The sequence below is a fragment of the Anabrus simplex genome, chromosome 1, assembly GCF_040414725.1.
Source record: "Anabrus simplex isolate iqAnaSimp1 chromosome 1, ASM4041472v1, whole genome shotgun sequence".
NCBI classification, from domain to species: Eukaryota; Metazoa; Arthropoda; class Insecta; order Orthoptera; family Tettigoniidae; genus Anabrus; species Anabrus simplex.
This window is the reverse complement of record NC_090265.1, coordinates 1,477,811,437-1,477,824,548: the sequence shown is the minus strand read 5'-3', so window position 1 is coordinate 1,477,824,548 and position 13,112 is coordinate 1,477,811,437. Positions and strand designations below refer to the sequence as shown.

At 37.0% G+C, this 13,112-nt stretch overlaps 1 protein-coding gene across 2 annotated transcripts in view; it reads left to right on the top strand.

Moving 5' to 3' along the window:
* The window catches only part of Vps45 (vacuolar protein sorting 45), a 189,296-nt gene that overhangs the window by 71,904 nt on the left and 104,280 nt on the right, over nucleotides 1–13,112 (top strand). The window lies entirely within an intron of this gene.

Here is a 13,112-nt window from a genome sequence, read left to right as displayed (position 1 = left end):
ATGTGAACCATCCACTGTTTCTTCGGTCGACCACGCGGTCGTTGGCCTTCAGCCTCCAAATGCATGGCTGTCCTCACTACAGAGCTCTCTTTGTTGCGAACGACATACCATCTACGTCTACCTTCCCATAGTTTATTTACAATCGGTGCGACTCCCAGTCGCCGTAAGACATGATTGTTCTTTGCGTTGTTGAATTGCTTGAGTCCAAGGCTCCGTCAGAACATTCTCATTTCCATAGCATGCAGATTTTTAATTTTTTTACAAGCTGCTTTATAGTTAAAAAATAATAAAGGTGTTCTTTAATCCATCTATTCAATACTTTAAAAGAGCACCTTTATTATTTCTGACCGTAAATTTTCAATACGGACCAAAAATGAGATTTATAACATGTAAGCTGCTTTACGTCGCACCGACACAGATAGGTCTTATAACAATGATGGATAGGAAAGGGCTAGGAGAAGGAAAGAAGTGTCCATGGCCTTAATTAATGTGAAAGTGGGAAACCACGGAAAACTATCTTCAGGACTGCCAACAGTGGGGTTCGAATGCACTATCTTCCGAATGCAAGCTCACAGTTACGCGCCCCTAACAGCACGGCCAACTCGCTCTGTATAGCATGCAGAACCTACTCGTGCTTTCCTGACGCTCTCCAGCACTTCGATCCTTAGAGGGCAACTGGGCGCACTGTCATTCTGTTTACCTTTGATTTGAGTCATAGGGGCATCCAATGGTCACCTAGGACTCCAGTCACCTGGCACCATTTCATCCAAATGACGCTGACTCAAGTGCGGACATCTGGAATGCTGTCACTGTTGCAGCATATGAGGGAGCTGAGGTATTTGAACTGCTCCACTTTCTTCAACTCTTCTCCACTAATGCTGATGGTACCATCAGTTTGTGTGCCATACTCCATATGCTCTGTCTTCCTGAGATTGATTTGAAGTCCAGTTTGAAGCCAAGCTGTTCTTTCCATTGCTGCATTTTCTCCTGGAGGAGGAGAATAATAATAATAATAATAATAATAATAATAATAATAATAATAATAATAATAATAATAATAATAATAATAATAATAATAATAATAATAATAATAATAAAAGCAGCTTGATATTTCACCATTTACCCATGGGTTTAGAGAATTTTTTCCAAGTTATACTAGTCCATTACACGTGCATCAGTATCCCCCCTATAACTTGAAACAGTTTCAACAGTCTATCACACTTGTCAAATTATTGAAGAATAAGATATATAATAATAATATTGTTGTGACAAAAGCTGATAAAGGTAATACTATTGTTCTTTTTGCTAGGGGCTTTACGTCACACCGATACAGATAGGTTTTATGGCGACGATGGGATAGGAAAGGCCTAGGAGTTGGAAGGAAGCAGCCGTGGCCTTAATTAAGGTACAGCCCCAGCATTTGCCTGGTGTGAAAATGGGAAACCACGGAAAACCATCTTCAGGGCTGCCGATAGTGGGATTCGAACCTACTATCTCTCGGATGCAAGCGCACGACCAACTCGCCCGGTAATACTATTGTTCTGATAGAAAGACAGGATTATATTGAAAAAACTAAGAATTTTCTAACTAGCAATAATTTTGAATTGATAAAAAAAGATCTATGCAGAAAAAACTTAAATTCTCAATAACATAACCTTTTTATTAGACTCCAAAGATACTAACTGTTTAATTAACATGAACCCAGAAATACCTACTTTAAGGGCACTACCGAATATTCATAAACAAGAAATTCCTATTAGACCAATAGTTAATTTTAGAAATAGTCCAGTATATAAGACGGCCAAATTCATACAAATATTTTTAAAAGAACACTAAGTTTTAAAGCCAGACACACCTAATTAATACTATTGACTTTTGTAACAGAATTAAAAACATTGAGCTAGCAGACTACTACACGATACATAGTTTGGATATCAAAGATATGTACTCCAACATTCCTATCGCAGATACTATAAAAATAGTAAGAGAGAATTTAATGCAACACAGCAAATTAAGTAAGGTGGAAATTGACAAATTTTTAACACTACTAGAATTTACTTTGGAAAATAACTATTTCATTTTTGACAGCAAAATTTACAAACAGTCTAAAGGCCTAGCAATGGGTTCGCCGGCTTCAGGTATTTTTTCCAACATATTCATGGATTACATTGAATATAATAAGATAGTGGATAAAATAGATGGATTGATTACATGGTTGAGATACATCGATGATATATTTGTTATTATCGATGAACAAAAGGTTAAACCTGATGGTATATTAGAGTATTTAAATACTTTGGATAAACAAGTGCATTTTACAATGGAATCTGAAAATGAAGGACTTTAAATTATTTAGATTTAACAGTTACTAGAAATTCTGGTCATTTTGATTTTCAAATTTTGAGAAAAGCTATTCAAACAGATACTATTATAAGAAATGACTCCAATCATCCAGGTCACTTTCTTCAACTCTTCTCCACTAATGCAGTTTAATTAATTAATAGAGCTATGAACATACCTATGTCTAAAAAGAATCATAATAGAGAGATAAATATAATCCATCAAATCGCTCGTAGCAACGGATATTCCAAAAGATTTATTAATAGAATGATAAATAGAGTAAAAAATGAACCAAAAACAACTTTAATTAAAGAGCAAAAAGAGAGAAAGAAATTTGCAGTTCTAACTTTTCAAAATAAGCATTCTTATCAACTGGCTAAAATTTTCAGGAAAAAGAACATCAGTGTCACATATAAAACAGATAATAATACTAATAAGATAATTTTCAATTCAGATATGATAGAGAATAAATGTATATTTAATAAATCAGGAATTTACAAATTAACATGCCAAACATGCAAACAAGGATACATAGGACAGTCTGGTAGAAGTTTGGCTATAATGTACAAAGAACATGTTAATGCGGTTAAACATAAAAGATATTTGGCAATGGGAGAACATATGATTGAAATGAATCATAAATTTACAGAAATTTCCAATGACATGAAATTATTACATTCGGCCAAAAAGGGAAAATTAATTAATGTTTTGGAAAATTTAGAAATTTACCTTACACACAAAAAAAAAAAAAAAAATTTTGAATCTAGTTTAAATGAGTGAAGTGCAGAAGATAACCCACTGTATAGACTAGCATATGATCATTTAAGCAGCAAAAAGAAGAAAAGAAGAAAAACTTGAAGATCCTAAATTTATATAGTATTCTCATTCAGTTCAACCAAAATTTTATTTATTGATCATTTTTATAATACTTCTTTTTACTCTTTGATATGGTGTATTAGGACAATACTTCTTTAAATTGTAAAACAAAAGATTGTGTGATATTGTTTTGTTCTTTGATCTGACCACTGATGAAGGGAATGGTTGAGATTTCCCGAAACATGTTTTGTTTAATAAATAGTTTTTCTTTCATTTAATGGGTGTATTGATCAAGGCGGATTCAAATAAACTATTTTAAATAGTTATATTATACTTTGCCTTGATCATAGATTATATCTTCTCTCTTCCTCATCGTCGCTGGATGTGCTCTCCTCCTCTTGACCGCATCGTGCTGTGTTGGGGGTCGGTGTGAACTCGCTGCCAGACTCTTCCTTGGTGGAAGTCGATGCGTTCTTCTTCTCATGCCCAAATTGTGACATGTCATTAATAGCCTCTCCTCCAGGTGGACACATGGCAGTACCAGGCTTACTCTGTATGTGCAGCGGTTGGGTGACTCACCGCAATTCCGATGTGTGGACCTTGACAGGAGGATTGGTCTTTAGTAAGTAGACCCAATGGCTCAGCTGCTTATCGATCTCGACAGGACCAACCCACTTAGGTGCGAGACCTGCATGAAACCCTTCAATCTTATTGCTGACTGGGTGGTTACATCACAGCACTTGTTGGCTTGGTAGGAAGACTGGATCTCTTTGACATCTTGAGTCTTGGCCTTGGTAAGGGTTCTCTTCTTGGCTAAGGCTTGCTTTTCCTTGATGTCCTACTGCTGCTTATGCTGCCACTCTGCTAGGGAAACAATTGCATCATCTTGACCAGAAGTGGGTGGTGGACGAATATCCCAATCCCCGGTGCCGTATAGCTGTCGATCAAGGAACAGCTCCGCTGGGGAATAGCCAGTGACACGGTTGATGCGTTGTCGCAGGGCAAAGAGTGCCTGCGATATCTGATGATCCCACAGGAATGCTACATTAGCATGTCAACCAACTACCAACACAACAAAATCACAAAATGAGTTCACACACTTGACTAACGATTTTCACTGTCAACTCTCACTAACAACTCCCAAGACTGTCTCTATATACCCTGCCTGGCCAGGCTTCTAGAAAAGTATGACCAACCATGTTTTTCTCGAATCTTCTCGAGTCGTTGCAGGTTATAAATGTCATTTTTGTCCGTATTGAAGATCTACTTGTGATACAAATTCTTATAATTTTGTTAAATACCACCTATTCAATACAATAAAAACATAATAAAAACATACATATTTATTAAGTTGTTGATATGATACATGTTTCGCTTCTTTTTCGTGAGCATCATCAGCCAATTATAATTTACTTAAGGTTATATAAGATCATGAATCTATTCGATTGGATTAACTTATGCTTGTAAACCTGATTGACAAATCTTATAATATTTTACAAGTCATATAACAATAATGTCTTTAAGTTAAAACATATTTGTCTAAAATCTATCTAACATTTTATTGATGAAATTCATCTGGTTAACATCCTTTAAAATTATTTTAACAAACCTTTCGAGATCTGGCTAATTGTATTGATGTATTGATTCAATGTTGCTTGACTTGTATGATTGTCGTTGAAACTTCGTTAACTATATTAACAATTTTCTACTGTTGATAATTGCGTATGGTATGAACATTTAACTTGTTCTTGATGTTGCTGGAGTAACATTTGTACGAAATGTATTGGCATTAATTTTATGTTGTCAGTACGAGAATAAACACTTTCTAATGTGAGGTAGAATTTGAATTGTTCTCGTATGTTCCAAATTGGGCTTGTTGGTATATCTGTAATAAAAAATATATGTTTATATAAGATTTTGTATCTTCTCGAGTCTCCAGTAACCTATGTACAAATGAGTAGAATGTTCTGTAAAACTCTCGTGGCAAAGGTGTGTCGTTCTAGACTATTACCCTGTGTTGCACAACATTACAATGGATTTACTTCATACTTACAGGTAATAATAAATTTTACACTATTAATTATGTGTTCTTACATTAAAAGTCGACCGAATATAAAAACCGGGCTAAGTGCCAAAATCTAAGTTCTGAAATAAACAGAAAAAACATTGTCATTTTCACAGTTTTTAAATTTTTCTTCCAAAAAAAGCATATAAAAATTCTAATGCTGATGATGCTTGTTGTTTTAAGGGGCCTAACATCGAAGGTCATCGGCCCAATATAAAAATTCAGAAGCCCTTGCATTATAAACACTCATGAAAGCCTAATGTTACCAAAGGAATATTATTCTTGTAATTACCTCTTTTGTCTGAACATTTTATGAAATGAGGTATGTGACAACCACTGTTCCATTAAAACTGGGCTAAGTGCCGATAAAGTATCACAATAATGAAAGTCAAAATTTACAAGAGCAGAATTAGCAAACAACAAGTATGGATAACATTTCGACCGGGCGAGTTGGCCGTGCGTGTAGAGGCGCGCGGCTGTGAGCTTGCATCTGGGAGATAGTAGGTTCGAATCCCACTATCGGCAGCCCTGAAAATGGTTTTCCGTGGTTTCCCATTTTCACACCAGGCAAATGCTGGGGCTGTACCTTAATTAAGGCCACGGCCGCTTCCTTCCAACTCCTAGGCCTTTCCTATCCCATCGTCACCATAAGACCTATCTGTGTCGGTGCAACGTAAAGCCCCTAGCAAAAAAAAAAAAATTCGATAAAGAAAGGAGAACATCTTTTTAAAATGAATTTTATTCATAAAACAAAAAACTAAGTACTCAAGTCATAATAATCGTAGGCCCTAAGTAAAAATAGTGTTCTTGAAAACTTTGTTGTAGAAAAAAATAATTTGAAAACAATATAGTGTACAGTACTTTTCTTTAGGCTATAATAATTGTTATACAAATATTAAAAATTTTAATACGTAAGCGGTTTTCTTCAAAACAAGGCTACTGTGTTAGTTCATTGTAAAAAGATTAGTTTTCTTCCTTTAGGTACAGAATCATTTTTTTCAGATCTTCCTTCTTTTAAGGCTACAACCTTGAAATTATTCCCAACCATGGCAGTTCAAAGTTTTTTATAGTTTCATTAGTTACCCCTTTTTTAAACACGTTTGTTTTTGCCCAAAGTTCAAAATCACTGAAAGTGTTTTTGTGTATACAGTTCCTAGATTTTTCTTGGTGACTTTGACTCAAACAACCTTCAAAATTTCTAAAGTTGTCATATTAAGGCAACTTTTAGCTGCTGCTCTGAAGTCATAAATATCTCCATCCATCAAAGTTGTTATAAATGGTTTTTTGTGCAAGCTGTACAGAGAAGTCTGACAGCATCCAAGGGAACATCACATTTCTCAACTCTTTCTTTTTTCTACGAGACCAAAGTCGCGGTCACAGCTTAAGTAGGAGTGGCCTGGGACAACATACTTATGTTGAGCCGCATCAACATAGTTGTTAGAAAACAAATATATCCAAAGAAACAATAGCATCTTATTCTTATTTTGGCCCCCACAGTTGTCGCTCCATACAACCAGGTTTTTCTTGTTTCTATTTTTACTGAGTATGAAACTGGCGATTTCATTGCCTCCCCGGCCACTCAGACCCTCATGCCAAACAAACATAAATCGCTGATTGTTGTCAGCCATGTGCAAATCCAGATTAAAACAAGACAATTGTCGTAAATAATACATTTGGCAGTGGGTTAGTGTTGGTAAAGAAAACGCTTGCTGCAAGGTGATTGAAATTGTACAGGTATCACTTAAGGGAGCAGCTGATTCTTTGTGATCTAGTTTCATCATTCCTCTGGCTCGCTCTGCTTTCCTGTGGTGAATTTCCAGTGAGGTTCGGTGTAGTTCTTTGTTCCTCTGGTCATTTTGTATTTTGTCGTGCAACAAATCGCAAGTATTACACGTGTCTTTTCTCGGTTTCCGCAATCTTAGGTTTGGAAAGTATTTTCTCACTGTTTCTAAGTAAAACTGGCACTGAACTGTAGTATCATGATGAAGTTCACTAAAAGCTGTATGCAACTTATTATAGTTCAAATCTTCACTTAAAAAACAAATTTGAAAACCTGGCCCTGGTATAGTGGCTTTCCTCTTTCGGTAAACTTTCAATATGATCAATTATTAGCTTTACATCTTGAGCAGTGTATTTCCTTTCTTTAGTTTTGTTACCCATACGTTCAATATAGGTAACGTCACCCCGCTTTTTTATTTTTACTAGGGTTTCGACTCTGTTTGTGATACCATGAACTTCAAGGAGTGTTCTTTTACACACCTGTGTGTGTTTCCCTTTGCCATCAGGAAGTAAAAAGTAAACAGTTGCCTGCCTACAACTTTCTTATGGAGCTGTGAACGAACTATGCCGCCTATGTTTAACATCACTAACACCTAAGAGTCCCATTAAATATGAATTTTGCTTCACGTGGTCTGCCAGGTTGTAAAACTGGTTAAATACATTGATCTATTGTTCACAACCAATTCATAACAGCATCAGCATACAACCTAAAAGTAAAAGTAAACCAACAAGTCATTAGAGGCATTACTATTATTGCCAAAAATAACCTGTTTGCTAAGTTACTCTGCACAGTACAACTAAAAAACTAAAGCCTTAAAACAATCTTAGGCCTACTCACACAATCTTGGAATAAAGATAGCCTATAAGATTAACATTAGCATTCTGGGCCTACCTCAATAGACGGGGCTTGAAGGAACAGTTTGTTTGTTATTTCCCTCATAACTTTTCCCCTCCGACCTCCACTTCTTCTTAAATTGGGAAGCACTTCGTTCTCCACTTTTACAGCGTTTTTTAGGTGCATCCATTATTAAAACACCACAACACACTTAAAACACTGAAATCATGCCAAAAAGCAGCACACAATAATGTGTAAGATGTCCAAGTAACTACAAAACCAGTCACATGACGCTTGGCACATAGCCCGGATTTTGATACATAGTAGGTGGCACTTAGACCCAGGCGAATTCTTGTGGCTAAAGTTTGAACTTCTTGCAGACTGAATATCACATAGTCCGGTTTTTACTGCACAGGCATAGGCACATAGCCCACTTTTTAGCACTAAAATGGAATTTGATTGTTTTGGCACTTAGCCCGGTTTTTATATTCGGTCGACAAATGAACTCTTCTTAATATACATACTGCAGATGTATCGTGACATAACCTCACATGTTTTGTCACACAAGACAGATCATACAAAACACAAATAATAAATGATACGACTATGATTTATACCAAATAAAGTCCGTACAATAACTACGTAAATAATAATACAAATATACGTAAACAACTTCATAACCACACCTCACAAGTAGTAGTAGTAATAATAATAATAATAATAATAATAATAATAATAATAATAATAATAATAATAATAGGAACAAACCGGTCATCTGCATTTTTGTTGACATCAGGAAAGCGTACGACTCGGTTGATCGACAGTCTCTCTTCGTTATTCTTGAGGAACTGGGGCTTGATTCCAAGACCCTCAACCTCATCAAGGCAACACTCACTGACACTATCTCCAAAATTCATGGGGGAGATCTCTGAACCATTCCCAATTAAAACTGGCGTCCAACAAGGTGATGGCTTATCTCCGCTTCTTTTCAACCTTATCCTAGACAAAGTCATCCGCTAGTTGGAGAAGACGCCTCATACGACTAGGACGACCCAAAGACGGTATTGAGATATCATGCCTCGCTTTTGCAGATGACCTTGCCGTACTGACAGATGATATAGTCACAGTCGTTAAACAAATTGAAACCCTTAGTGAATGTGCTGGAAAGGTTGGTCTACAAATTTCCTTCGAAAAGACCAAGTTCTTCTATTCAAAACTTGACATCCAAAATTTGAACACGACATATGGGAAAATCAACAGAGTACCACACTTCAAGTACTTGGGAGAAATACTTGAACCAACGGGAGGCGAGAAGGCTGCCCAGAAAATTCGCCTACAAAAATTTCGGAAAGCCTACGGTAGGGTTCACAACATATACAATAAAAAGTGCTTGTCCCGCCATGCAAAGATCAGACACTATAATACAGTAATCAAGCCCGAAGTCTTGTATGCCAGTGAGACCCTTACACTAAATGGGAAAGGTGACCTAGAAAACATTTTAAAAGAAGAAAGAAGAATCCTGAGGAAAATTCTCGGCCCCCGAAAAACAGAAGATGGATATAGATGAGGTCACGCAAAGTGACAGAAGAGCTTTCCAACATTGCAGCAGACATCCGCAAAAGACGTCTGAAATTTTATGGGCACGTTCGCAGACTGCAGGCAATTAGACTGACACACAAGATTCTCACCTACATAGAACATCTAAAAAATATTCCATGGGTACTGGAAGAAGGATCTGGAAAAAGCCCATATGGACTCAACTGACACCACAGACAGAAACCTCTACAGGAAAAAAATTAATGGATGGAAAGTGCAACCAGAGAACGAAGTGAAAAAGAAGACTGGATCAAAGTGGACAGAAGAACGAAAAAGGATCCACGGAGAAAGGATGAGAGCTGTTTGGCAAGTCAGAAACCAGAATCGTTAGAGCCTTGCGTGATCCATTGGGTCCATATGCACATAATAATAATAATAATAATAATAATAATAATAATAATAATAATAATAATAATAATAATAATAATACCTACTAATCGAGCTTGATATTTCACTATTTACCCATGGGTTTAGAGAATTGTTTCCATTGCACTTGCATCAAAGGTGATGACTTTGCGGGTAATTACGTTGAAGGAATGTAATGCAATTGTACTTGTTAGTTCATTAGATACTGCGTTCTATCAATATTGCCACTTCTTTATTTACAGCCGTCATATTATGGCAATTAATGGTTCCATTGATGTGGAACCACACTTTGTCCATAAATAAGGTAGGATCAATGTCCACATGCTGTAGGGTCCATTGACAGGATGCCTTCTGGGCTTTGAAATCATTACCATGGACCTACTGGTGTAAGTGTTGATGGTACGGGTGAAACCACTGGGTATTCAATATCTGCATAACAGATGCCTGGCTGATATTAGTCTCCTGTGCAGTGACCTATGTGCTAGTGAGGGTTACGCTGGATAGCATCCAAGACGACCTCTTCATTATGAGCAGATGTCATGGGGATAATATTGAACAGGCTCTGTCCTACCCAGGGATACAGTAGCCCACAGACTTCTTCCCACACTCCGAAATGTCATGCCTGTCGGTTGTTGGCTATTTCGATAGCATTCTTGACACATGGATTGTGACTGGTATGCATTCTGTGTAGCTTCTCCATAGATGAATAACATATCCACATGTTTGTCACTGGAATACATTACAAGACAGTGAATAAGATTTGTGTTGTGCTGCGACCTGCCTCGAATGAGAGGAGGTCACACAGCTACATACCTACCTGCCATTGCATGGTTGTTATCGTTTCAATGGGGCACACTTTGCTCTACTGGTGGTCTACAAAGCTTGGAACACGTATGACGTAGCTAACTGGTTAGCTGTATCCCACAGACTATCACCTCCTCATTCTTGTTTAATCCAGCTCCGTACCCTATGCCACGATACATACAGCTCTTTACAGGTCCAAAATAAACACATCAGTCTGTGGAAACTATCAAGTATGCAACCTTTATCACATCTCAGGCAGTTGGCGGTTTAAAAAAAAACTTGCATGGGATTCAAAGCTTTGAGCACTGATCGTTCACATTTCCCACCATGCACTTGCCACATAAGCTACTGTGAAGCTTTCATGCAACATGCATGTTCCTGGTCTGTGTGTGCACCTTCTGTTGTAAGGTACGTGTTCTACATATCTGTGCTCGTTTTGTGGGTTCATTTGAGATACCCATAGTGAATTAATAGTGGCATTCATGATTCCTACTGTCTTACATCCCATAACCACATATCTTGTTATACACTCTGGTCCAAAAAAATATCCCCATTGCATATACTGGCCCAATATTTCAATTTCAACCTCATTTTCTAAGAGACTTGCGTTGGTACCAGCGTTTTCATACTATCAGTTTATTTCCTATGAAATTAAGACACTCTTCAAGTGGTATTTGTTATTAGAAGCTCAGTTTTGATAGGTTAATTGAAGTAATGTGAATGATAGAACAACATGATAAGATTTATCTTGATATTGGCCGTATTCATGGTACCAGCTTCTGAGGCACATTCAAATACGGCGCCTAGGAGACATTACATTATTTGGTCACAAGATGGCACGCACATGCCTGAAGTTCATGAAATTCCCACCATATACCTCTAGTTGTACTTCCGTCTGACTTCTTATCAGTTGTTCGTTAGTAAGCTGAATTGTAAAAAGAGAAACCAATCGGGTAAGTTTTTAGAGAGCTATTGTTCTGTTTCTCAATAGGTAGAATTGTGTTCCCATAGCTTACTGGATTTAGTTTAAGATTGATATATATATATATATATATATATATTTTTTTTTTAAGGTTATGGGGAGGTAGAAAGATCTATCTCCAAAGAAGCATGGCATGATTCTTGCATTCAGTTCCCAAGGAATATCCAACAGGGAAATTGCTAGGAGGTTATTCATTGACCATAAAACAGTGGGTAATGTTATAAAGAAACAAAAGGAGACAGGGATGACAAGTTTGAGGCATAAATGTGGTCGCAAGAAGAATGCCAGCCCAAGATTGTGCAGGGCGTTGAAAGCAATGGCGAAACAAGGACGAATATTGAGTTCCAGGCAGCTTTCATGCAAGTTACAACATGATCTAGGTCATTCGGTTTCACACCAAACAGTGTTAAGACATCTCTCAGATATGAACATTAAAAAGAAAAAGCCTGCAAAGAAGCCACTCCTGACAAAAAAGCATATCCAAGACAGAAAAAAATTTGTTGAGATGTATGAAAATTGGACAACTGAGGATTGGTGTAGGGTGATTTTTTTCAGACGAAAAAAAATTAATGTGTTCGGTAATGATGGTGGTGTTAAACTGTGGATGGAGCCCGGAGAGAAGTTAGAGAAGGAATGTGTTGTGGAAACTAAGAAATTGAGTGAAAGTGTTATGCTGTGGGGAGCAATAACTTCCAAAGGGGTGGGAAGAATTAAAGTTTGCACGGGTTCAGTCAATGGAACGGCATACTCTGACATCATTAAGAAGGAAGTTTTGAATACTGCTAGGGACCATTTTAGTGGAGCAAACCTAGGACCGTTCATTTTCCAAGACGACAATGCCAGTTGTCACCGACCCAGGGTTGTCTAGCAATGTGTCTCAGATCTCGGCATTCAGCGATTACGGTGGGCCCCAAATTCACCGGATATGAACCCCATTGAGAATTTATGGGCTATTATGTCTGAAAAACTCAGGAAACATTGTTACACTACCAGAAAAGAATTAATTGAAAAGATTGTTGAAGTGTGGTATCATGAAATTGAGCCTGCTACTTGCGAAAAACTTGTTCAGTCAATGCCACAAAGAGTACAAGCCCTCAGAAAGGCTAAAGGTGGTCACACAAAGTACTGAAGCATGTCACATATATTGTAGAAATTCTGTATATTGCTATTCTGAAATAAAACATTCAAATTTTTTCTCAATACTCTCTTAAAAAATGTTTTTCTTTAAAACATGCAGGTGGGGATTTTTTTTTTTTTTTTTTACCAGTTTAAGAAGATGGACAATTGTATTTATTAACTGTAGTAAAAGTGGCAGGATGCATAAAATAGATCACAAGGGGCTGGTGGACTACCCAGGATATATAATATAGTACTAGTAAATAAGACCTATCTTCATGAGAAAGAAAAAACATACCATATTTTTATTGATACTGGAGATTTGCCTATAGGAAATGAGGTGCTGAAATTTTATCCTGCAGGAGTTCTAGTTCTAAAAGTAAGTGGGGGTCCTTCAAGGTTACATGCATACT